The sequence below is a fragment of the Chiloscyllium punctatum genome, chromosome 3 (assembly GCF_047496795.1).
Source record: "Chiloscyllium punctatum isolate Juve2018m chromosome 3, sChiPun1.3, whole genome shotgun sequence".
NCBI lineage: Eukaryota > Metazoa > Chordata > Chondrichthyes > Orectolobiformes > Hemiscylliidae > Chiloscyllium > Chiloscyllium punctatum.
In genome coordinates this window covers 85321470-85349390 of record NC_092741.1, presented here as the reverse complement: position 1 = coordinate 85349390, position 27921 = coordinate 85321470, and the positions used below count along the sequence as shown (strand labels likewise).

At 39.1% G+C, this 27921-nt stretch overlaps 1 protein-coding gene across 2 annotated transcripts in view; it reads right to left on the bottom strand.

The window, feature by feature from the left end:
* Positions 1 to 27636, bottom strand: part of pkib (protein kinase (cAMP-dependent, catalytic) inhibitor beta) — a 79771-nt gene extending 52135 nt beyond the window's left edge. The window contains exon 1 of one of the 2 annotated variants that reach the window (XM_072555932.1): positions 27522 to 27636. The gene's annotated coding sequence lies outside the window, so the exon portion shown is untranslated. Of the gene's footprint in view, positions 1 to 10248; positions 10374 to 27521 lie in introns of those variants that run through there. The other variant, XM_072555933.1, reaches the window with a different exon arrangement.
* Between the last annotated feature and the right edge of the window lie 285 nt (positions 27637 to 27921).

Below are 27921 nucleotides of genomic sequence, written 5' to 3'. Positions count from 1 at the left end.
CTCCCTTTATACTCTGCCCTAATTTGTGGTTATTGTTAGGAAGCCTGGACATCATTCCCAAAGTAACTTCTTGCCTTTTCATTTTATCAGCTCTACCCAAGCCATTTTTTGGTTTTCTGATTCTCTGAATTTGGGTCAACTATCTCTATTGCATTAATAAAATCATCCATTAATGGAGCCATCCCTCCAGCCATTCCTTCCTAAATGTCATGTAAACCTCAGTCGTCAGATTCCAATCTGACAGAGTCAGACAGACAAGTCAGGATGAATGGCTTCCTGTTTTGTAAACATTTTATGATTCTATAATTCAAACAGATCCTTTAGTCTTGGAAAGAGCATGATCATGACAATTACCAATGATTCAAATAGAGAGGCTTTTTGTAACAAGCAGCAGCGTAAAATACTTCAGGGAGGTTTGAGCATATTAATAGTTTGGGAGAGAGATGGCAGATGTGATTGAATGCAAATGTAAGATAATATATCCTTAGAGGCACAGAGATGTACACCATGGAAACAGACCCTTCGACCCAACTTGTCCATATCAACCAGATATCACAAATTAACATAGTCCCATTTGCCAACATTTGGCCAATATTCCTTGAGATCCTTTCTGTTCACCGATCCAGATGTATTTTAAATGTTGTAATTGTATAAGCCTCCACCACTTCCTCTGGCAGCTTATTCCATATATGCAGCACCCTCTGTATGAAACAATTACCCCTTAGGTCCCTTAGATACCTTTCCCCTCTCACCCTAAACTGGTGTCCTCTAGTTTTGGACACCCCTACCCTGTGAAAAAGACCTCAGTTATTTAAAATGTTCATGTCCTCCATAATATTATAAACCTCTGTAAAGTCACCCCTCAGCCTCCAATGTCTCAGGGAAAACTGCCCCAGCCTATTCAGCTTCTCCTTTTAGCTCAAACCCTCCAATCCCAGCATCAGCCTTGTAAATCATTTCTGTAACCTTTCAAGTTTAACGGCATCTTTCTTATAGCAGGGAGACCTGAACTGAATGCAGTATTCCAAAAGTGACTTAACCAATGCCCTGCACAGCCTCAACATGACTTCTCAACTCCTTTAGTCAATGCACTGAACAATAAAGATGTGTATCAAATGTCTTCTTTACTACCCTGTTTACGTGTGACTCCATCTTCAAGGAACTACAAATCTCCACCTCAAGGTGTCCTGCCCTGATTTGCCTTACCAAAATGCAGGACTTCACATTTATCTAATTTAAACTCTATCTACCTCTCTTTGGCCTATTGGCCCATCTGATCAAGGCCCCATTGCATGCTGAGATAACCTTCTTCACTGTCCACTGCACCACCAATTTTGCTGCCATCTGCAAGTTTACTAATTATTCCTTCTATACTCACATCCAAATAATTTATATAGATGACCAATCCATGCAGCACACTGCAGGTCACAGGCTTCCAGTCTGAAAAACAATCCTCCACCATAACTTGCTGCCTCTTACCTTTAGGCCAATTTTGTATCCAAATGGCTAACTCTCTCTGGATTCCATGTGATCTAACCTTGCAAACTAGTCTATTTGGCAAAGAAAGTGAATGCATGTTCAATGGAGAAATACTGAATTGTGGTGATGTACAAATAAAAAAAAAGGTTCGAATCCAAAGAAGGTTGCAAGTATAAGTAGATAAAACAATTAAAATCTGAATTGGCCAGGCGACAAGATTATTGCAGGGAAGATCATCTTGTATGAAATATTGGTCAGATCACAGATGTAGTTCGAAGTTCACTTTGTAAGTTTCCCCTTCCAGAAAGAGCATTAACATCATAAAAATATTGATACATCAATTAATGGGAAGCTGTAGCCTATGACGGAAAGAACAGTTTTTGAAGCTATTAATGCAAAAGTGAAGGAGAAATGTAAAAGAGCATGTTAAAACAAGTAAAAGTTTTAAAAGGTGAATTGGTAAGAACAATACTTCTGGTGGTAGAGTTAGTTATGAGTCATCAATTGTAGATTGTTACTAATAATAAGGAGATACTAGGAGAAATTTCTTTTCAGAGGATTACTTGAGTATGTAATGGATTGCCACAAGGAATGGTTGAGGCAGAGATCTTCTTCTTTCAAAAAGAAATAGGAGAAATATTGTGCATTCTGTGGAAAGTCAGGGATGCTTCTTGCATCCAAAATATTACCATCTCTAGGTTTCAGAACTCAACCAATAGCTAGAATTACTATGGTACATCCATGAGGCAGAGGACTACATGCTTAGTGAAGTGGCCACTCTGTCACTTAAGAGTACAGTCAGAGAGAATGGGTGACTAATGGACAGATAATGCAGGAGTCCGAGGAGGCCATCTTGCTGAATAATTGATTTTCTGTTTTTGATTCTGTTGAGGGCAGTAATTCATTAGGTATGTGCAGCTCTGGTTGTCCCTGGCACAGGATGAGGCGGTTTCACAGGAGGGAAGGAAGAAGAGTGGATGCACAACAGTGGTCAGGGTTTCATTTTAGGTAGGGGAGGAGACAAGTGTTTCTGCAGCTAAAGACATGACTCCAGATTGTTGGTGCCTCCCTGGTGCCAGGGTCAAGGATCTCATTCAGTTCTTTATAGGAGAAGGTGAAGTGTCAAAGATCATGGTCCACATCAATAACAATGACAGGAGTAGAAAGAGGCATGAGATCTTATAAGCAGAGTTTAGAGAGGTAATAAAGAGATTTAAAAGCAAGACTCTGAAGGCAATAATCCAAATGCTAGTGAGGACAGAAACAGGTGCAGAGAGAAAATGAATGAATGGCTGAAAATTTGGTGGAGGTGGAGAGAAGGCTTTGGATTTGAGGAATGGAGACTGGTTGCAGGGCAGGTTGGACCTGTACTGTAAGATGGGCTCCACATTAGGATGAATATCTTCAGCATAGTTGGGAGGAGTTATGTTGGGAACAGTTTACCATTGGTTGGCAAGAAACCTGAGAGAAAGTTCGGATGGGAGAGAAACATAGCTGTTAATGGTAGAAAGAAAAGCAGATATGTGAATTTGAAAGGCAACAGAAATGAAGGCCAACATTATATAAGATCAAAAATCTGAAGAAAGATTAAAGGCATTTGTTTTGAATGCATGCAGAATTCACACTAAGGTAGATGAATCAGCAGCATAAAAAGAAGTAAATGGATATGATCTAATTGCTATTGCGTAGATGTAGCTGCAGAATTATCAACACTGGGGATTGAATATTCAAGGATTTTTGAAATTTGGAAATAATAGCAAAAAAGAAAATAGATAGAGGAGCACTGAGATCAGTGTGAGAATATTGATCAGAAGTTCAGGATGCAGATTGAATAGAGCTAGGAAACAGGAAAGGGAAAGCAAACACTTCTAGGCACTTTCGATTCTGTCCACCCAATCATAACGATAATGTAGGGCATTGCATAGATCTGGAAATTAGAGGAGATGAGTAATGCATTAATCATGAGAATCTTCAACCAGCAAATAGGTTGGACAAACCTATTTAGAATTGAACTGTGGAGGACCTGTCATGTATAAAAGATGGTTTTCTAGAACAGAACATTAAGAATCCATTAAACAATGGGCTATTTTAGATCTAATATTTGACAGCAAAAAACAGCTCATTAATAATCCCAACACGGGAGACTTTAGCAAAGAGAGACCTAATAATGCAGAATTTTACATCAAGTTTTGAAATGGCCTTGTTCAGCCTGAAATTCAGGTCTTAAATCTAAACAAAGAAACCACAAAGATACAAAAGCAAATTGCTTGCGATGATTTGAGAAGGTACATTAAAATGTATCATAGACATGCAATGGTTAGCATTTAAAGAATTAATATGATTTACAGCAAATATACATACTTTGAGGCATAAAAAACCCAGAGGAAAAGTAATCCAAGTGTGACCAATAGGAAGTCAAAGATTGTTTAATAGATTAAAGATCAATTCTTATAAATTTAAAATAAAAAGTTAGTAAACTTGAGCATTGGGACCATTTTCGAATTTAGCAAAGAAGGACCAATGAAAACCATAAGAAATAGAAACAGAAGGAGGACATTCAGCCCCTTGAGCCTACTCTGTCATTCCATAGGATCATGGCTGATCCAACATTCTTCATGTCCCCTTTCCTGACTTTTTCCCGTAACCCTCAATTCCATGACAGATCAAGAATCAATTTATTTCAGCCCTAAATATACCCAAGAACTCTAGTTCCACAGCTCTTAGTGGCAAGGAGTTCCAAAGACCCACAACTCTCAGAGAAGAAATTCCCCCTTATCTCAGTTTTAGGTTAGTGCCGTGTCTAGCTCTCTGCTCCTAGACTCTCCCATGAGAGGAAATATCCTCTCAGCATTTACCCTTTCAAGCCCCTTCAGAGTCCTGTATGTCTCAATGAGATCATTTCTCAACTAACAAATGGAAACAGAATGTGAAAATGAGCCAGTGAAAAACATGAACATTTCTATAATTACAAATGTGGATCCATTACAATTGAGGACAATTTGTAATACAATAAGGAAATGATAGAGAAACTGAAATACTTTTTCTATTTGTCTTCACAGAGGAAGATATGGAAAACAGCCTCCCAGAAAATGAAGAACCAAAAGACACATACACACATGTGCACACACACACACACACACACATTCTCTCTCCCTCTCTCTCTCCCTCTCTCTCACACACACACACACCTTTCTGATTGATTTGTTCCAATGATTCTATTTCAGCTACCCAGGCTCTTGGTATTCAATTGTCTTTCTCTGGAAGGCTGCACTGGTTTGTAAGAAGTACAGAGTGACTGACTCACTCGGAAAATGTCTCTAATTTATCAAAAGTCACAGCTCAGTGCTACAGGAAAGGTAACTACTTTTGGCCAAGTTGAAACTGAGGTTTTTTTTGCATAGAACAGGCAGTTTCGACTGAAGGGAATCCTTCTGCATCTTTCTCTTTCTCTGTGTCTGTGTTTCTATAACCTGCCCATATGGAAGATGGAATGTAATGTGAAAAATGAGAAGTTACCCACTTTAATATGAAAAACAAAATGCTGAGTATTTCTTAAATAAGAAAAAGATTGGAAAATGTTGATGTATCCTTGTTCATGCACCACTAAATATAGGATAAGCAAGCAATTAGGAAGCAAATATTATGTTGGTTTTTATTACAAGCAGTTTTGCTTGCAAATTGGAGGGATATGGGCCAGGTGCTGGCAGGTGGGACTAGATTGGGTTGGGATATCTAGTCGGCATGGACGGGTTGGACCGAAGGGTCTGTTTCCATGCTGTACATCTCTATGACTGGTTGCATTTCTACAGAGCCTTGGTGAGATGGAATATTGTGTACCTTTTTATCCTTTCACATTACATTACATCTTCCATGTTCTTGGCAAATTAGCCTACCTAAGTCCCCTTGAAGTCTTAGTATCCTCAGCGCAACTCATATTCCCAACCAGTTTTATCATCGACAAACTTGGAAAAATCTTATTTTGTCTATGAAGCCAAATAATTGTTATTGATGGTGAAGGACATATTTTCCATGGAGGAAATGGGGAAAGGAGGGATTGTCCACTGAAGCAAGATTCCGATGAATTCTCTAAAATTTAGAAGAATGAGAGGCGATATCATTGTAATAGCCAAGATTTTTTTCAGATCTTAACAGGGTAATTGCAGGAAAGATGTTTCCTCTTGCTTGAGAATGTAGAACCAGGATAGATAACCTGAGTAAGGGGCAGGCCATCTAGGATTGAGATGAGGAGGGATTTCTTCACTTGGAATGGTGAATCTTTGGACATTCCCATCCCAAGACTGAGATCAATAGATAGTGAAGACATCAAGGAATATGTGAATAGTGCTGGAAAATGTCACTGAGGAAATCTGGTCAAATGGTGAAGCAAGTAAGCTCCTATTTCCTATGCTGCTATATGATGTATAGGCATGTACAAGGTATACTGAGGTAGCAAGGCAGCAGGAATCATTTTCAATTGTTCTTGCCAGTTCCAAAATAAAATGAGCACCTCTCATGCTGGATTTAAAGTCCATTTTCTCTACACTGCTACAGCATTTAGCAGATGTAATAAAACACTGGCAGAAAACTAATGAATAGAGAAATTGAATTTTCAAGCTGATAATCTACACGCTTCTATGATAGAGACGGTACAGTCATGTAGTCATTATGAAAAGAATAAAAATTGGATTTCGGTGAGAACCAAAAGATCAAGGTGGACTTAAGATCTGAGGAGATGATACAAACTTTGCAGAGATACAAGCTTATTCAACAAGTGATCATGCAGTTACTGTTTTAAGTGTCTTTGGAGTCTATACCGCACTTTTGTATTAATGGAGAAGAGAAGGAAAAGTTTGGGAACTGTCAGCATTTTAACATCAGAATTCCTGGGTACCCCAACAATATTCCAAACAGCAATTCTGGTTTTTGTAGTCAAGACACAAAGATAAATAGAGGGAAATGTAGTATTGAGGAAGTGGGGAGGCTACAGAAGGACTTGCAGGGAAGGTAAAGAAGTGGCAGGTGGAATACAATGTGGGAAACTGTGAGGTTATGTGCTTTGGTAGGAAGAATAAAGGCATAGACTAAATGGGGAAAGACTTCAGAAATCTGAAGCGCAAGGAACCTAGCAGTCCTAGTTCAGGATTATTTTAACGTTAATATATAGGTTCAGTTGGCAGTTAAGAAGGCAAATATAGTATTAGTGTTCATTTCATTGAAGTTTTTAAGGACACTTTCAGACCACATTTGGAATATAGTGAGCAGGTTTGGGTACCATCATAAAGGAGTATGTGCTGACCTTGGAGGGGGTCCAGGGGAGGTTTACAAGAATGATCCCGGAATGAAGGGCTTGTTATATGAGGAATGATTGAGGACTCTGGGTCTGTACATGTTGGAGTTTAGAGGGATTGGGAAGATGTATTTGAAACTTACAGAATACTGATGCCTGGATAGAGTGGACATGGAGAAGATGTTTCCACTAGTAGGAGAGAGTAGGACATGGTGTGAAAGGAAGTTAAGAACTGAGATGAGAAGGAATTTCTTTAGCCAAGAGGATGGTGAATCTATGGAATTCATTGCCACAAAAGGCCAAGTCATTGACTGTCCATGAGACAGACATTAAGAGATTCTTGATTAGTAAGGCGATCAAGGGTTACGCGGAGAACGCAGGAAAATGGGACTGAGAAACATATCAGCCATTGAATAGCCTGATTCTGATCCTATATCTTATCAATGTCCTATATATACAGGGAGGTGATGGTCTAGTGGTATTATCACTGGACAGTTAATCCAGAGGTCCAGTAATGTTTTGGAGACCTGGATTCAAATGCTGCCATGGCAGATGGTGGAATTCAAATTCAACAAAGAAAATCTGGGATTAAGAGTCTAATGATGACCACAAAATCATTGCTGGTTGTCAGGAAAACCCATCCTGTTCACTGAGGTCCTTTAGGGAAGGAAACCACTATCCTTACCTGGTCTGGCCTACATGTGACTCCAGACCCACATCAATGCAGTTGACTCTGAACTGCCTTCTGGGCAATTAGGGATGGGCAATAAATGCTGACATAGTGTTGCCTCCATCCAAATGAATTTTTAAAATAACCTTATGGGATTGTAATCTCATAGCATGCCACATTAAATTCATTGTTGATGTAAAGATAATGTGCCTTTTTCTTTTTCTGTAATTTTAATTATGGACTGAAATGATAAATGAACTGTTTTAAAACTAGTCATTCCTGAATGGATTACTGCCATATTCGAAAGCAAGTAAACTGATACTCCTTGTCTTTTAGGCAATAGTTAGGTGCTCACTTTTGATCAGCACAGACTTAATAAGCCAAAAGGCCTTTTCCTGAGCTGTAGACTTCCGTGACTAAATGTAAGTGACGTTTAAACAGCAGCCTGTTAGAGCAGTAGGTAAGGTGTAGTTTGCAGATTGTCTGGAGGTAAGGGTGTTTGTAAATGGTGATTCAGCTGGCAACAAGTAGCTGATTCACCTGGGGGACTAATAACAAGTTATCGATGCACTGCTTTCTGCCTGCCAACAACTATGTGACTGATTCTCAGACAACTGGAGAGCTAGGGGCTTTGAGCAGAATAGTGAGAAGCTCACGAACTGTGTTCTCCACAATTGAAATCCTTTTAAGCCTTAGTCTTTAGTTGGAACAGGTGAAATAAGCTGTGACTTTTAATTAACAGATCAGAACTTCTTTAATTGTGAAGCAGCCACCTTTGCAAACCAATGAAAGCACCAGGAGAAGAAAGACCAGTAAGCAGCATTGCGATCAACAGAACCATCCCAGCAGATCTTGTGGACAGAGACCATTAAACTGCTTTTGCAGCTCTCTCCATCCAGAACACCCATTGTGTGTGTGTGTGTCTGTGCCTGTGTGTGTGTGTGTGTATATGTGTGTGTGTGTGTGTGTCTGTGTGTATGTTTGTGTATGTGTTTGTGTGCATGTGTGTATGTGTGTGTGTGTATGTGCGTGTGTGTGTATGTGCGTGTATGTGTGTGTGTCTATCTCTGTGTGCATATGTGTGTGCGCGTCTATGTGTGTGTGTATGTGTTTGTGTGCATCTGTGTGTGTCTGTGTGTGTGCGTGTATGTGTATGTGTGTGTGCGTGTATGTGTGTGCGTGTCTGTGTGCATGTCTGTGTGTATTTGTATGTGTGTTAGAGTTTTAACTAGTAGAGTTATATGTCAATGTTTTATGGATATTTACCTGTTGCTGGAGTCTATTTATTGGTTAAAAAAAAGTGATTCTAGTTAAGTACAGAAATCTGGTCTATTTTTCTGTCATCTTGGGACTAAAGGTAGGTAAATCAAGGAATTCTGTGTACTTTCTTAAAACTTATAACTTTTATAATGACTCAGGGAATTGTGGGACTTGATTTCTAGTGCACTAACTCAGTGAGGCATAAGACAAAAATGCTGTTGATTTACATCGCCATGAGAAGAAAATTGCAGCTTGGGAAAAATATGACTGTTTTAGTTTACTCCAAATAAAACAATTTGATGTGGCACAACATAAAATACTGTAATATAATCGTGCATGCATGGGAGCACAGTGTAAATAATTACTGAGCAAATGATTAGCAAAAGCTGAGTCAATATAAAATTCAGTGACAGGTCAACTAAAGCAATATTATATAAGCCGGTAATTTTGAAACCAAATTCTGCCTGTCAGAATAAGTACAGTGTCCTTGTTAATTTGCTGTCTTTTCATTAGAAATACTGTACAAGAAGTCTTGATGTAACAATTTACAATGTTGCTACAGATAGTAAATCAGCAGTTCTATCCAGATTGATCTCATTTTGTCAATCATATGCTGTTTAATTTGAAAAAAACAAATTTAAATACAGAGCAACAACACTTCATTTGCACAACACAAATTTGGTGAGTAGAAGTAGATGTGTTCTTATTAGAATTTGGATTGTTCTTATGTCACCTGAGCAAATCAAATTAGAATAAAAGAGCTTCTCTTCCAGCATTAAATATATAACCCATATAAAGACTGAATCAGTGAATAGGAATACTGCTTATAGTAATACTCATATAAATCAAAATTCTACCATCACCAACTGAGTGCTTCAATTAAATGTCACGCAGTTGCATTTCTAAGTAAAATATTCCTACAGTCACTTTTCGTCTTTCTGTTTACTTGAGTGTTCAGCATTCATTATTGCGTGAGACATTTTATGGGTTTTGATTGGTTATTCTAATTAGTCTGTAAATTAACAAACCTACACTGCATTTTGAGTAGTTATTTTAAGTGCACTTGCCTGATTTGAATGCACTACCCATGGTCACTTGGGTTAAGGAATGACAAAAACAAATGAAAGATAAAGGAGTTTGCTGAATACTCTATTGCACTTAACTGGTTCTTTGCTGATGCAGACATATTTGAGGCCTAATCTTTACACAGTTATTAATATGTTGGGTTATGTTACTGTGTAAAGTCGCTAAATTTGTTTGCAAATCAGTAGCTTGCTCCTAAATTATCTTTACCAAATTTAGAGTTGCAGAAAAACAATTGGTTATGCTGATTTACCATTTCATGGTAATCCACGCAATGTTTACAAGGCTGACACTAGGTCTGTGATAGTTACCAGGCACAGACGTCAAATGGAAGTGTTTCAACAAAGTGGTCATGTTGAAAACAGCTGCCATTATAACTATCTGACTGTAATCCCGTCATAGCCATCATTTTTCTGTTTTCCCAAGCACAATTCCATTGACAACTAAAGAAACTTGAAAGGTCACTTACCAGTCTACAGACGTTTGTTTATAACCAATTGAACAAAGTGACTGGTATTGAAAGTGAATAATTCCAAGGAAACCAAAGCCAAATGGCTGGCAGATGCCCAACCCAGGATTATCCAAAACAACAACACAGGATATACAGCTCAAGCAGGAGTTTCAAGGTAATATTTTTCCACAAGATGTCACTATTATGCCTTGCAGTGCATCACCTACATTATTATAGTAACTGTATTATAAAACTGAGTCTTTAATAGATTTGTCTCCCTAAAGGCTGTATTCCCAAAAGGCTCCCAAAATGCTACTCCAGGAGCTGGTTCAAGTTTTGTACATCTGCTTTGCCCTGCAACTGATTATGTTAGAAAGTTCGTTTGACTGTTGCCAGGAAAGGAGGGTTTGAGCTATAAGGAGAGGCTGGATTAACTAGGACTTTTTTCGCTGGAGCATTGGAGGTTGAGGGGTGACCTTATAGAGGTTTATAAAATTATGAGGGGTAGAGATAAGGTGAATAGCAGGTGTATTTTCCCTAGGGTAGGTGATATTAAGACAGAGGTCATATTTTTAAGGTTCGAGGAGAATGATTTAAAAAAAGACATGAGAGGCAACGTTTTTACACGGAGTGTGGTTTATGTATGAAATGAACTTCCAAAGGAAGTAGTCAATGCAAGTACAATTACAATGTTTAAAATACATTTGGATAAGTACATGAATAAGAAAGGTTTGGAAGGGTGTGGGACAAGTGCAGGCAAGTGGGACTCCTTTAATTTGGGATTGTGGGCCTGTTTTTGTGCTGTATGACTTTATGACACTGTGAATGGTCTAACAGATTGGGTCTGTACTTTGGAGTTCAGAAGAAAATGATCTTTTTGGAACTTAAAAGATCCTGAGGTAGCTGGCAGCCTGGATCCTGAGAAGGTATTTCTTCCTGCTTGAGAGACTAGAACTAGGAACATAGGAACATAGAAACAGGATTTGGCTATTCAAGCCTGAACTGCCATCGAGTGAGATTATGGCTGATCTGAGGCCTAACTGCATATCTCTTAATAACTTTGTTAAACAAAAAATTATCTCTGTCAGATTTAAAACAAACTAGGTACACAATTTAAAAATAAGAGCTTTCCCATTTAAAATGGAGATTACTATTCTATTCCCCGGAGAGTCATGAGTTTTTGGAAATCTCTTCGGAGGGCAAAGTGGACAAGATCATCAATATCTCTTATAGCAGAGGTATATATATTCTTGGCTAGCCAATGAGTCAATGATTATCAAAGGAGGTGGCAATATGAAGTTGAAGCCACAATCAGATCAGCCATGACTTTGTTGAGTGTTTGACATTATTAGCAATACTTTGTTCAACAGCAAACCACTTCCAGAAGGCTATGTCCCAAACTGCAGGCACATATAGTGCTTAACCCTTTGAAGATTACACCAGGACAGGGATCGCAAAACCAGTTTTAACTCAATTCAAGTGTATTTGTGAGACTGAGCGTTCTCATGTGTAGCTGCCTGGGTTCAAGTGTTAGTATGTTGTGGAGGTCAGAGTTTAAAAACTAAGTATCCTCTCATCGAGTGCGTGAAGCCAACTTGTAAGCAGCCAAACAAAAGGGAAATGGGACAACGAAACTATTGGCAACCTCAATCGCAATGGCGACAACATTCAACTATCCGCTGTTAGCAAAGAATTCATAAACTGATCTGCATAACTTTAACTTTTTGTACTCTCTTATTTCTAATCAGCATGCATTGCCAGCATTTAATGTCATGTCTAGTAACTAAAACTATTGCTGTTAATTCAAGAATGTCTAGTAAAATTGACTCATTTTAAGCTTTAAGTTCATTTAGGTTTGGGAGAAAGGTACCCACATGGATAGGGATTTTTTCAAAATTTACTTTGTTCCAAATTCCCAAGGGGTGGGTGAATAAAGAAGAGAACCAAATTTAACAGTTTAACAGTTTGAGTCTTCCCATCTCGTATTATAATGAATTAGGAAACCTCACACAGGGTATGGCTTAATCTCAGATTGTTATCCAATGGAGTGATGGTATGTAAGGCATAGAGATTGGAGCAGGGATCAAAAACAATGGCTTCAGTATTAGCATGATTTATTTTGAAGTAAGTTTTGCTCATCTAATATTAAATATCAGAAAAGTAATCTGAGAAATTAACAAGAGTGAAGGAATCATGAAAGGTGGCAGAGAGGGAGTGTGCAATGATGTTTCTGTACATGTCATCTGGGGAGGAGTATAACTCAGTGATAGGATGGGGTCAAACATAGATTCTGACGGGCTCCCCAGGCGAGGGAGCAGGAAAAGAAGCCTGTACAAGTGATTTTCTAGCTTTCAATAGATAGAGAATGTAACCAAGTTGGAGCAATATTACCTAGCTGGATGATGGTGTGATCGATCATGTCCAAGGTTGCAAAGAGCTCAAGAGGAACAAACAGAGAAACTTTTGCATTGTTACAATCCCACATCAGATGTCATTGGTGACTTTCGCAGATAGTACTACAGATATCAGACAATGTGTGTACCTGATAGGAGGGATTCACCAGGGGAATTCTGGAAAAGGTGGGGACACTTGGAAGGTAACAAAATATTCAAATGATTTAGCGAGGAAAGAGATTTTGCAGACAGGATTATAATTTATAATGATGATAAGATGAAGTGTTTTTAGAGAAGAGAGATGGGTAATAAGAGTATATTTTAAAGAGGGAGGGTTCAATACCTGTTGATAGTAAATATCCAAAACCTGGGATTTCCACAAAAGAAAATATTTACCTAAACAGATATTGGGTTTTTTCCAGGGGCTTCTGAAGGAGCTTACACTGGAGATAGGAATATAAGTAGTTGGCCATAGGAGCAAATCAGACATCGAGAGTTCTCCATTAAGAAACTTGTCTCCGAATATCCCAAGGCCTGTGTACCAACTATAAGACACAAGTCAGGAGTGTGATGAAATTTTCCCCACTTACCTGGATAAGTGCAGCTCCAGCAACACTCCAGAAGCTTGATACCATTCAGGACAAAGCAGCCCTCTTGACTGGATCTTCATCCACAACTTTAAGCAGTCATTCCTTCCCCCCAGCTGTACAAGAGCATCAATACGTGCCATCTAAAGGATACACTGCAGCAACTCACAACAAAGCAACTCTGACAGCACCTTCCAAACCATCAATCATTATAATCTAGAAGGTACATGGTAGCGAATACATAGGAATTACACTACCTGTATGTACCACCTATGATGATACCAACCTAACTTGGAAGTATATTACCATTCCTCAGGTTCATTGCCAAAAATCTGGCACAGCTTTCCAAAGAGTTTGAGTACATCTATAACAGATGGATTTCAATGCCCCACTCACCGCCCCATCAGCGATCCCATAAAAGGATTAAAAATATACTGTGAATAGTAATAACAAGTGGACACATTGATTTGTTATGTGACCCCATGGCTGTTAGTTTCCAGAAATAACTAACCTTAATGCATATCGGGTTGTAATTTCATAATGAGCAATTGTGTTCAGGAAAGGAGAGGTATATTGCAGAGGAGAGAAAGCAGATGAATTGTCAGGTCAAAAGCTTGTCGGCTGGAAGATATTATTCAAGCTGCTTCTGGTCCATGAGCTGTTCAATAAAGACACTCATGTTATGACTTTGGGGGCTCCTCAGGTCAGGGAGACATGACTGACAAGAGTTTGAACTAAAAAGGTTCTTAAAGTGGAACTGAAAGGTTTTACTGATTTAATCTGGAAGTCAATTTGTTGCCCTTTATATGCCTCATTTCCAGTAAAATCAGGAGAGGGCATGTTTAATGCGGTGGGAGTTGAGTTTGAAATTCAACTCCTTGCCAGATTGAAACTCTCTCCTGTTTGTGAATTAAAATTGCTGTTAGTGAGGTCGACAAAATGGAAAGTGATTAGCATTGCTTTTAATAGAAGATTAAAATCAGACCTTGCTGGATGCATTTTTTAACTTAATAAGATGTGGGCAGTGCTGGTCAGGGCAAAATGTCTTGACCTTTTCTAATTGTCCTTGAAGAGAGGACAGGTGAGAATCAACTGTATTGCTGAAAGTTATACACAGATCGACCAGGTAAGGTTGGCAGATTTCCCCGTATTCCAAAGACATAAGAAAACCAGATTAACCTTTGGAAAACACAATGATAGTTATTATGGCCATTCGGGAGAATATAAAACTAACCTTAGTATACTGATCAGTCAATCCACAGTAGCAGTTTGACAACCAAGAAGCAAGTAGATAATCTACGCCCATAAGAAATCTATTCAAAAACCTTAGTTACACATGGTATAATAACTTCACATGCAACTCAATTCTCTATTTTTGTGATGAATTAGTATTTGAGTGGTGCTTTGTATCTTATCCTTAAAAGGATAGATTAAATTTAATTAACCGAGATTTTGAAAATACAAAAGTTTTCAGTTAAAATTGATGAAGACTAGTCTGGAAATCACCAAAACCAATAAATGGAGACGCAATAAATTGATGTGCTTGTTTTTTTCACATTTTAAGAGGTGTCACCCATTTCAGGTAAATGCACTAATCATTGTATTGAACAGTGGGTAAAGAAATTTAATACAAACACATCTGTTGGTATTGTCAATAGTAATCTCTAAACTTGAATCTCGAACAATGTTTATCTTTTAACGATGCATTCATATCCATTAGGTTCTGCTCTACCCTCCTCATCTACTTCTGAGGGTTCACATACTGAGTCAACACTCATACACTGACAAAGGGTCATGACCTGAAATGTTAGCTCTGAGTCAGATTTTGAGAGGGCTTTGAGGGTGTCAGCAGGCATTCTCTATCTATTGGGATGAAGTCAGATTCATGGTGTGTGATAGCCAGCAATTAAATATGTTGGAGAGTTTGTCAATGACCTGAAGAGATTTGGAAAGCCATAAGCATGAAGAATGAGCAGTCTAGTGCATGCTGGTTAACATACGTCAGGAGCATGGAGGGAAGCTGAATGAAAATGTTGAAAATAAATCAGGCTTGTTGTAATGGAGGTGCTCAACTAGTGTAGATCTGTTGCTTGGGAAAAATCATTTGACTACTTGTGTGCACAATGAGGACGCTGGTGCACTGAACTTCTCTGTGATCCAATCTGTAAGATTAAGGCAAATACAACCATGGCTGCTGTTCATCTTTGAAAATTGAAATCCAATGCCAAATCTTAATCTCAGACTGTGCACACTTTCCAATTCGGGGCATTGCCTATTCAAATAGCTTCTCATTTGTAAGCATACAGGGAGTGGGGTTGAGATCTTGTTGCTGATTCCGGATTAAAAACCAAAACAAAGAACTGTGGATGCTGGGTATCTGAAATAGAAACAGAACTTGCTGGAGAAACTCAGCAGGCCTAGCAGCATCTTTGGAGAGACAAAAACAAAGTTAACATGTTCTAAAGAGGAGTCACTAGACTCAAAATGTTAACTCTGTATATCCCTCAAAGATGTTGCCAGACTTGAAGAGTTTCTCCAGCAATTTCTGTTTTGTGAAAAACACAACCCTCTCTTTCCCATGTCAGAGATGCTACCACACCTGATGACTATCTACAGCTTTTTCTAAACTAAGAAAACCAAAGAACTGCAGATGATGGAAATCATGGAAAAAAAAGAAAAAACTCAGCAGGTCAGCCAGCATCTGAGGAGAGAAGGCAGAGTTAACATTTCAGGTCCAGTCAGCCTTCTTCAGAAGTGATTGTATCTCAGAAAAGGTTAGTATTTATGCTGAAGATAGGGTTGAGGAAGGGGAGTGAGGAGTAAAGGATAGGTGGAGATGGAGCCCAGAGAGAGAGAAAACAACAGATGGACATACAAAGGAATGGTAAAAATTCAGCCTGGGGGAGTCAATAACTGCTAATGGGGAACATTAATAGCTGACAATGGGATGGTTGTGGTAGAAGTCCATGTGGTTACAAAACATTGTGTGTGCGGGTTGGAGTAAGAACATGGGAGAAGGTGCTCAGGCCCTAAAATAATTAACTTGATAGTGAGTCCCAAAGACTGCAGGGGAACCAAGCAGAATATGTGATGCTGTTCTACCAGCTTGCCCTGATGTTGGCCAGGGAACACAGTGGTGTGTTAAAGTGGCAGGCAACTGGAAGCTCAGGGTCATTGTTACAGACAGTGGGTGTTCTGCAAAGCAGTTAGCCAGCCTGCACTTTGTTTCCCTGGTGTAGAGGAGACCATATTGTGAGCAGCAATTATAATTGACAATGTTGAGTGAAGTTCAGGTAAATTAGAGCTTCAACTGTCTGGTGCCTTGGATAATGAGGAGGGAGGAGATGAAAGGGGAAGATGTTGCACCATCAGTGATTGCATGGGAAGGTGACATCAGGGTGTAGGGAAGTGTTGAGATTAGATGAGGAGTGGACAAAGGTCTCCGGAGAGAATGTCCCTGCGGAAGTCTGACAAGCAAGGGGAGGGGAATATGCGGTGTGGCATCCCACTGGAGGTGACAGAAATGATGGCTTTATGATCCCTTGGATGTGAATGCAGGTTGGATGGTAAGTGAGGATGAGGGGGACTCTTTTGCTATTGTGGGAGAGAAGAGAAGGGGTGAGGGCCTAAGTACGAGAGATGGGTTGACCCCAGCTGAGGGCCCTGTCAAGTCCAGTGGTGGGAAATCCTCAGTTGAGGAAAAACATGGACAATTTGGAGGCTCCCTTGTAGAAGTTGGCCTCATCAGAACAAAAGTGACGAAAATGGAGAAACTGGGATAGTGGAATAGTGTCTTTACAGCAAGCAGTGTGTGAGGATGTAGAGTCAAGGTAACTGTGAGAGGCAGTGGGTTTGTAGGGGATATTAGTGGCAGGCCTATCCCTAGAACTGGAAACAAAGATGTCGAAGAAGGGAAGGGAGGAATCTGAGATGGACCAGATGAAGGTGAGATGTCAGTGGAACTCGGAAGCCAAATTGATAAACTTTGAGAGAGAGAGAGAGAGAGAGAGAGACAGAGAAAAGTAGCACTGATAATGACATCAATGTACTGGGGAAAGTTTTGTGGGGAGAGACCTGAGTAGGACTGGAACAAGGCATGCTTGTTACCTGTACCCCACCGGTAGTGAAGGGTATTGGTGGCTGGGGGCGGTACAGACCTTCTTTCCAAGAAGAAGTGGAGAGCCCTGAGACCATCCTGGTGAGGGATAGACAATGTAAAGAGATTGCACATGGTAAAGTTGAGGGAACTGGAGCCCATAAACTGGATATTCTGAAACTGACATAAAGTATCAGAGGAATCGCTGATATAAATGGGAAGGGACTGGAGAGGAGAAAAATTTGAGTCAAGGTAGGAAGAGATGAGTTCTGTGAAGCAGCAGCAGGCAGAAAAATGGATCTGCACAGGTACTCCTGTTAGTGAATTTTGAGAAGGAGGTAGAAATGGGCTCTGTGACCTATGAGCTTGGAAACTCTGGGGGGAGATCACCAAATCTACATCTTCAAGCACCATCCACTCCCTCCATCACCAGTGGGAGCAGTTTGTACTATTTACTAAATGCATCACAGAAGTTCATCTAAGATCCTTAGACAGCACCTTCCAAACACACAATCACTTTGTTCTAGAAGGACAAGGGCATTATGGGAGCATCACCACCTCTAGGTTCCCCTCCAGGCTTCTCACCATCCTGACTTGGAAATAGGTTTGCCTTTTCTTCACTGTCGCTGGATCAAAATCGTGGAATTCCCTCCCTAATGACATTGTGAATCAACCCACAGCAGGTGGACTGTAGTGGTTCAAGAAGGCACACCTTCCCAAGGACGATTAGGGATGGACAATAAATGCTGACCATCCAGCAATGCCCACATCCCATGAATGAATAAAACAAAGAAATGAGTTTAGTGACTGTTGTGGTCCTAAGAGTCAGGAGTTTAATGGTGGGGTCATGGTCCGGGGGAGATATGAGGAGGTCAGTATGCTAGAAAACATACAAAGATTACAAAAATTCCTGAAGAAGGGCTTATGCCTGAAACGTTGATTCTCCTGCTCCTTGGATGCTGCCTGACATGCTGCGCTTTTCCAGCAACACATTTTTCAGGCCTGATTACAAAGTCAGTGTTAAACCTGAGGGCACCAACTGCAGTCAGTTCAGAGGGAAATAGGTTGGAATGGGTAAGGGTGGGGTGGGTAGGGTATGTGTGTGGTGGGGGGGGGCAGAGAAATTCAGATGACCAACGTCACGTTAAAAGTTCTCAATGAACAGGTCAAGTGCAGGTAAAAGGCTAGAGGAAGGGGTCCAGGTAGAGAGAGAGAGTGTTAGAGGTGCATAAAGTGTTCTGTAGGATAGGAAGAGCAGTACTGTTCAAAGAAATGGCCACAGAGAGCAAGTCAATGGAGCTCAATGTCTTATTGTGCCTGAAATTCATCGAAGTGGAGGTGCAGAGAGATAAAACAAAGACCTTTGTTGAGTGCAAAACATTCAGCATCAGAGAGCAAAAGGTCTGAAGTGATAGTAAATATATGACAGGAGGTGGGGTTGGGAGATTGGATGGAGTTAGAGTGAAGGGAAGGGCGGGGGATCCAGTGGGACATGGGTATATCTCAGTTTATGCATCTTGCATTCCTTAATGCCTGAAAGGGAAAGAAAAAGCTTTTTGTTAGAATGTCAAATGAGCCAGAGGATGAATTGAGGGTGAGGGGCATGGCAGCTCTGAGCCGGTATGAGGTGGTGCTGATGGAGAGAAAGTTGGAGAGTGTGCAAATAGCAATGAATGGCAATGAGTGTGGATCACAGGATGCAGGGAGAGCGGCTGTCTGATGAGCACTGCACATCACAGAGAGACCTGTGATCCTGGGTGGAATCAAAACACAAAGGATGAAACTTCAGCTGAAATCCACATGGTGGTGAGTCTGAGCCAGAGCCAGTCACTGAGGAATATGATTTTGCTCGGAAGCCAATTTTGCCAAAATACATTGTCAAACACTAGGAGTGACAAAAAAGTATTGACAGGGAAAGAGAAAAAGGATTAAAATTGAAATCCTGTCAGAGAGAGAGGATCAGTTCTGAAAAAGGGTCATTGGACACAAAATGCTTTCTTTCTACAAATGCTGAGTTTTTCAAGCAATTTCTGTTTTTGTTCCAGCTTATTCTATTTTGACTCCAACCTTCTAGAACCGACAGTATGTTGCTTCAGAATAGTTTTACTTTGAGTTACTAAATATGAGATTCCTATTGAACTGTTTTTTCACAACTTCATTGTTCTGGAATGAAAGTGGCAAGGTGACAGAAAACCATTCTAGCTGTTTCACAGGGTCTTAATGTCCGATTGCTGAGCTCATAAAAGTAATCTGAGATGGGAAGAAGGCACAGACTGATTTACTGAACCACTGAGTGTATAAACTGAGACAACATTTTCACTTAAAGCATATTTATTTTGCCCTCATGTATGAATAGTTTTGAGTTTTCATCCAATAGAAGAGTGATCGATTAAATAATTTTAGGAATTGATATGATTATTTTCACAAGCTTAGCGGAAACTGCAGAATGTGAAAATAAACTGGCATCGAATAGAATCAGGGAAAGCATGATTTTTATTGGCAAGTGGTTAACCTTTGAGAAAGCTACACATTCATGCCCACTAAAGACATTGAACAATGAATAAATGCTTTCTAATACAGAACCTAAACATTCTAGAAGGAGACTAGTAGCTAAAGGTTTTCATTCAGCACTTGTCAGAATTAGGCTATAAGAAACAAGTTAGGAAAGACGCCATTTGATACAGAATGACAAACGGATCCTGATTAATTGGCCATTATTGGTATGGAAATGCATCCAGAATAGTTATCTTTAACCTTACTTCTTAGACAGCCATATTCATTCTGAGTGCTCAGGGTGTTGCCATGGGATGGAGCAAAGGTTGGCTGTTACCATGACCCCTTTTTTTGAAAAGATGTAACATCTGATCAAATTCCTTTTTACCGACAGAAAACAATGTCTTGAGTATTTTTATATGCTGGCTTCCCAACTGGACCAAACATCAGCCATGGTCTAGAGTTTGCTTTGGAATATACTCCATGATGACATCAAACCACATAAGTTATAATTAGAAACATTTGATTTGGGGTGGCCACTCTAGTATTAATAAAGATACCTAATGACTCAATATGTCGAGATTATGAACAATGCCTTGGACATATTCCGAGAACTTTTCACAGGCACAAATGACAGCCAGGGCCTTCTTCCTAATAACTGTTCACCTGTTAGATCTTGTGCAGCTACACAGGAATCGGACCTCTTATTTGATTTGAATGGAAATGAAGCACTGAAGTATTTTGTAATATTAAACCTTAGTAGATAGAAATTGTGCATAGGATATTATATGGTAAATGAGCACATGTAACCTACTTCAGTGCTTGAGCAGTATAAAATATTCTACATAGAAATAACATTACTTGTAACAGTTTTCCTTTTAAACAACAACTTTTTATTGCAAAGCAACATCACCTTATAAAATTACAAGTATGTCGGGATGGACAGCTGAAGATGTCTGAATTCAATTGTTTTACTGATGATCTAGCACAGCTAGTAATTTGGGTTGATATGTCCACATCCTATCTTTCCTGAAATTTCCAAGATTTATTTCAGAAAATTCCTCCGTTAACTTTTTTGAAAAGGCGTCCTGGTGGAATTTTCCTGCCAATAATTTTAGTAAAAATGTTGATGTGAAACTAAAATGAAATATTCCATTTTCTATTCATGCCGCAATTTATCAGAATAAATGTCGTCTAATTGTGTTTTGCAAGACATTGCCACAGAGCATCTTACTTAAAATGAGTGATCATGCCAATTAGCATTTCTATTTCATGTTGACTATTACTAGGTGACCAAACACTTAATTGCATTTCAGTAATTAACAAGTTAAAAACAATGACTGCAGATGCTGAAAATCAAATACTGGATTAGTGGTGCTGGAAGAGCACAGCAGTTCAGGCAGCATCCAACGAGCAGCGAAATCAACGTTTCGGGCAAAAGCCCTTCATCAGGAAGTGCCTATTAAGATGAAATACTTAAGTTGATTGTAAGCTTTTGGTTAAGCAGTTTGTGAGATTTTTCTATTTCACACAGTAGCCAAAAAGCTTCAAAGTGATAAGTCAATGTGAATACATGCCAACATACAATTAGCAGCAGGAGTAGGCCATTCCGCCCCTAGAATTTTTTCTGTCAATCAATAAGATCATGGTTGATTTGATAGTAACTTCAAATCCACATTCCTGCCTATTCCTGATAAAGTACATACCTTTGCCTTAAAAAATATCTAAGGACTCTGATTTCACCATCTTTTCAGGCAAAGTCTGCCAAACGAAATTCAACCCTCAGAGAACTTTCACCTGATTTCTGACCCCTGATCTGAATCAGGGACCCCCAATTTTAGATTCACCCAAAAGATGAAACATCCTCTCCACATCCACCATGTCAAGACCCCAGAGAATCCTGGACATCACAATTAATGCACCTCTGAATCTTGTGTGACCTTTCATGCTATACGATCTGCTCTTGTGAAGACCTGATTTGGATTGTCTCCTTTGGATCTAAAAAAGAAGTCATATTGGACTCTCTAAGCATTAACTCCTGTTTCTCTCTCCACAAATGTTCACAGATCTGCCGTGAATTTTTCAAGAACTTCCTGTTTATATTTCAGATTTCCAGCATCCACAGTAATTTGCTTTTGTACAGATTGTTTGAGTCCTCTTAGCACTATATTGTTAAAGGTATCAAAGAGCAGATAACTTTTAGCCAGTCTATTCAAGTGCCACAGTAATAATATTTTACATCTCCATATTATCGAGTACACATAATTACTGAGTAGGTTTCCTACAGTAATAATATTCATCAATGAGTATTAAATGTGGATAGTTTATATTTTATTAAGGTTTTTAACCCTGCAATGGGATCAAATATTATAATTCGTAGAAAAATTATACAATCCTGATTTAACACAGACAAATAATTAGCAAGTGTCAAAGAGCCCCTATAGTGTGGAAGCAGGTTATTTGGCCCATCGAGTCCACATTGACCCCTGAAGATCATCACACCCAGACCAACTCCCTTACCCTATATCTGTAACCCCTTATTTCCCATGACCAATCTACCTAGCCTGCACATCCCTGGACACTATAGGCAATTTAGCATGGCTGCATATCTTAGGGCTGTCCAGAGCACCCGAAGGAAACCCACGCAGATGTGGGGAGAATGTGCAAACACTACACAGATGGACACCTGAGGCTGGAATCAAACCCGGATCCTTGGCATGGTGTATGAAATAATTTTACTATACATAAACACCAGATCACCTTCACTACCTCATCAGGTGAAAGCTTTCGGATGTGTTGGGAGTCTCGCCTCCTGGATCATGAAGCAGTTTGAAACATGTGCAGCCTCTTTTCAGGAAGACCACAAATCAATCAGGTCATGGCTCGGCCATTGGCAGGCCTTGCCCTGAAATCAAAATACCAGAGCAGAGATCGCCTACTGAGGACAGTCAGCTAATCTAGCTTGAAGCTCTTGTACTCAGCACTACTTCAAGGTGGATGATGTCTTCTGCACAAAAAGTACATGTCAGAGTCCCAGGATTGTCAAGCAATCCAGGCCACATAAATAAGAAGAATAGAAATAGGCAGGTCATTGGGTGAGTGTTAGAGAGAGGTATGCAGGCTAGCAGCAAGAGAAAAAGAGTGACTCTCAACAGGCCCCCTACTTTATGTTTGTTGTGGTTCTGTTCGCCGAGCTGGGAATTTGTGTTGCAGACGTTTCGTCCCCTGTCTAGGTGACATCCTCAGTGCTTGGGTGCCTCCTGTGAAACGCTTCTATGATGCTTCCTCCGGCATTTGTAGTAGTTTGAATCTGCCGCTTCCGGTTGTCAGTTCCAGCTGTCCGCTGCAGTGGTCGGTATATTGGGTCCAGGTTGATGTACTTATTGATTGAATCTGTGGATGAGTGCCATGCCTCTAGGAATTCCCTGGCTGTTGCTCATGAGCAAAACCAATGTAGTGTACAAAATCCCATGCAAGGACTGCACAAAACACTACATAGGACAAACAGGAAGACAGCTAACGATCCGCATCCATGAACACCAACTAGCCACAAATTGACAAGACCAGCTATCCTTTGTAGCCACACACGCAGATGACAAACAGCATGAATTCGACTGGGACAACACTACTATTATAGGACAAGCCAAACAGAGAACAGCCAGGGAATAGAAGAGACTCTATTCCTGATGAAGGACTTTTGCCCGAAACGTTGATTTTCCTGCTCCTCGGATGCTGCCTGAACTGCTGTGCTTTTCCAGCACCACTGTAATCTAGACCCTGAGTTTTTTGATGGAGTAACTAAAAAGATTAATGAGGACAGAGCAGTGGACATTGTATACTTGGACTTTAGTAAATTCTTTGACAAGGTTCTGTGTGGTAGTATAGTTAGATCACATAGAATTCAGGGTGAGTTTGCCAAATGGATACAACATTGGCTTGATGGCAGGAGACAGAGGGTGGTGGTGGAAGTTTGCTTTTTTGAACTGGAGGCCTGTAACCAGTGGTGCTGTGTCACCAGAAATTAAGAAGTTTAGGTTTACGGATGATTTATAAGGTGCCACTGAATAATAGCTAATCACTGATAATATTGCTTTAGATTTCACAGAATCACAGAATAGTTGAAGTGCAAGAGGAGATCATTCAGTCCATCATGTCTGCATCGGCTCTTTAAATGAGCACCACTATCCAGTGCCAATCCTCTTCTTTGTCCCCATTCCCTTGTGCATTGTTTTTATCCAATTGCCAACCCAAAAGCACTGAGTTGCAGATTCTGTTCAAAAATCAATTCATTCTTCCTGGTTTTCAAATTACAGTGAAGTCATTTGCTGATGTTTCATCGTTGTTACGGCCAGACTATGCGAACATGCAATTTGCAGCATTACCGTCAATAGCAAATATTTTATTCAATAATAATTACAAAAAGGCATCTAACTTTCCAAAATATTGTGCTAAAACTCTCCTATTCATTTACTGTTGCAAAAGGTTTGATTTTCTTTGCCAAGAAAATGTGAGTAAAAAACATAGTTAAATAAACATGATTGCATGATGAAAGGGTTTCACGGTATATTCTGTCTCTATGTGGTTTACTTGATCAATTCAATACACCTCGGTATGTATGATGACAGGAAAATCTGCTCAATAGGAATACTCTAAAGAACTTATTTTAACTGTGCTTCTATTGTGAAGAACAGGAAAATCCTCATCTCCTAACACAATTCACCAGACATTCTAGAGGACCAATGCTATTTATGGGACCACCCATCTCTAATTATACCAGTGACTAACTTCAAAATTTTGTCATATATTCATGGAATGCTGGCATCACAAGTCTTCTTTGCAACAGGAACAAATGATATCTGACACTAAGTAAATTTTCTGCCGACAAATAGGTAAATGACTCACAGTTCAAAGGGCAAAAAGGCATAAAGAATATAGTAAAACTTCCAGAACATTGCATTGGAGATATCCGCAATAATATTTTTGAACTAGCTATTTTGTTGCTTAAAAATACATTTTCTAAAATAATAATCATTATTCTCCAATAATAAAATGACTCTATCTGGTTTTCCTATTTGAACATATTTATTCTTAGAAAAAGCTAACCCCTGTAGAAGACTAGTTTCTTGTGATTTTTCTGGTGTAGGCATTTCTTCCTTAAGTTATGATGAAAATAGTAGCTATTTGTGCAACTTTTGATGGATTTGTTTTCCAACAAACCATTGCTTTAGACAGAACCACTTAAAATAACAGTTTTCAGATGGAGGTGTTTGACGCTGATTATATGGTCCCATCTTCCAATCACTGTCAGAACCATTATACGTGAAGCAAATTAGTCAGAAAATGGCATGCTTACCTGATAACATTTATAAAGGTCTGAATGAATTTGCTCTGCACAGAACTCCATGCAGAGAACTGTGAAGAGGATAGGCACAGAAGACATGCACTTTTTTTTTAAGGCACTAACTGCTGAATGTAAGTGTCAAATGTACTGTTTGGAAGTTCCTGAGTGGTGATTGGGTAGTAGATGAACAAATGCTTTGAATTGGTGGCTGAGTGGATATATGAGTCAGAAAAGTACTATCAGTTGAGGAATGGGAAGATAGTTGGATGCTTGGGTTTCTGACCGTTTGAAAGATATAGTGGCATGGTTGCAACTTTGCATGGTCTTAGATGGCAAATTTGGGTCAAGTCGGGGTGTAACCTGGGGATCAGTATGGTGGGAGGTGCGTTCAAGAGAGGTAGTTAAGTGTTAGATAGCTAGTCAGGTTTGAGGGTGGGTGAGACTCGGTATGAATGACTAGTGAGGTCAGTCTGTAGTTACCCAAGTTTTAGGGGATTTGTTTTGTCTAACATTTCCTGAATAACTATCTGTGTAATTACAATGGAACTGTTTAATTCAGTCAGAGAGCTCTTCAGACCAGGAGAGATGTCTGTTTTATGTTCAAATACCCTGGGATTCAGAGTTTCCGGACTTCCACAGGTTACAATGCACATCTTGAGTTATACATATAGTCTCTGAAGATCAAGAGATCAGAAGATTTAATTTTTAGTTTTCTACTTGTATTTTTACATTTATCAGCAATCTGAAGTAGCTATCATCATGGATTTTCTAAAATAGTTTCTACTTGTGTGTTTTTAAAAGTAATTTGCACCAAGAAAAATGCCGCAAATGTAAATGTAATGATTGTATGAATATAAAACTTGCATCGTGAAAATAAATGATAACAAAGGCATCCAGTGTAGTTGTAAGTGGTGCAATCACCCTCTAAATGCATTGAGATGATGCAAATGTCAGCTTTCTGATTTCAGATTCAATATTCAGATCATTTGGACTGAAATGATCTCTATTAGGGCAGCAATAATGATGAACCTCTATTGCTGTTCCGGTACCTTATGGAGAGAAAAAGCAAAAACTAATTTTCCTGCACTTGATATCTTAATAACTTGTGCTGGACAATAACTGGAAATTAGCAGGTGACAAGATTAGCTTTGAGAGTGATGTCTTGAGCGACTAGCTGTCAACATTCACTATTAAGACTTGTACAAGAAGGTGATCCAGTTCAGTAAGATTTATGAGCTTCAGTGAAACATTTAGGTCAATTTTGTAATTATCCCAGCAGGCAGAGTATTCACAAGCTGTGGTGGGTATTTCAAAGAACTAGTACAGATGTAACAGGTCAAATGGCCTTATTCTGTTTTACCTCATTCTATAATTCCGTGATGTAACAGGAAATTGTAGGCAGACATTTGGTGTGTCTTTTCCATTCAATAAAATGTCAAATAAAATCACAAACAAAATACTGAGCAAAATTTGTGTATACATTTCGGAAGCACAGCTAAGTGTTTATTCGGATATAGCAAGGACTTTGACCTTTAAGGTCCATCTGTTTTTTTGAAAAATAACTTCTTGTAGGAGTTGTCATGCCTTAAACAATTATGTGTAATGCAAACAGGGCGGAGGAAGTATTACCTTGATTTCCAGGCAAATAGACAGTGATTATTCTTACACTATTTTCTGTGCAGATAGCTTAACAAAATGAACATTATTAATAATGATTATTGAAATAAACAAGTTGCTATCATAACCTACTCTGTGCAAACTACAACACACCAGCCTGACTGAAGCTTTAGAATCTAAAGTGGTCCCTTGAAACAAACTATTGTACTTCTGCCTCAACATTCTCTAGTTTCATCTCTAGCTTTGTTGAACTGTGTGCTCAGGTGTCTGGAACTAATGGTGATGACAAACAAGATTAAATGCTTTTCAGAATAGTGATAATCTAGTGGCAATTTTTCTCCAGGGTGTGATAAGCATTGTCAATGGGAATCACCTTGACACGTTAACATGATATAAAAAACAATCTGGAAAATGAAAACCCAGACTTTATCTTTATGACTAATGATACACTCGCTCTTGATTTGTGTAACATTAACAAATAATATCAATTAGATAGAAACCTACAAGTCAAATAATTTTATATAGATTATTGTTTCGTAGATCGTTAATCAAAATGTATGAAGCATAAATTCTACATTTTACGAAACAATTTAAAGATTTCCATTTTTCAGGCAATCTTTTCACTTTTTCAGTTATGATCTAAAAAAATTCAACTGTGACAGATGAATTCACATAGCTATTCTGCTAAAAACTAAACATCGTAAGAATTTGAATTCAGCATATTATCAATTTCTGTACAAAACTGGCTTTATGTATTTACTTACCAAGCAACAGAGCTTCAAGAAGCTTATCCTATCCACTCAGCAGTCAGTGTAGTGATTAAAATCCAGAGGGAAAGGTTCAGCAGAAGAACACATGTTCATTTATATTTGTTACTGGCTCTCTCTGACTGGCTGATTTTGATGTGCATATCACATTGCTTCTGTGATACTGTGACATCAGCCAAGCTTAATTCATGCCTCACAATGGAGACAGGTCTGAAGCAATACTCAAGCCTATTATTTTTCAATTTAACATAATAATGATTTGGTAAAATAATTGCTTAACAATAATACAAAAGAAAAATTGGCTGCCATATATGCTTTCAATTACTTGTGTGAGAGATAATTAAAAATTCAAACAAATAAAAACTCCCCATGATTAACAATTCCATTGGTAAATTCC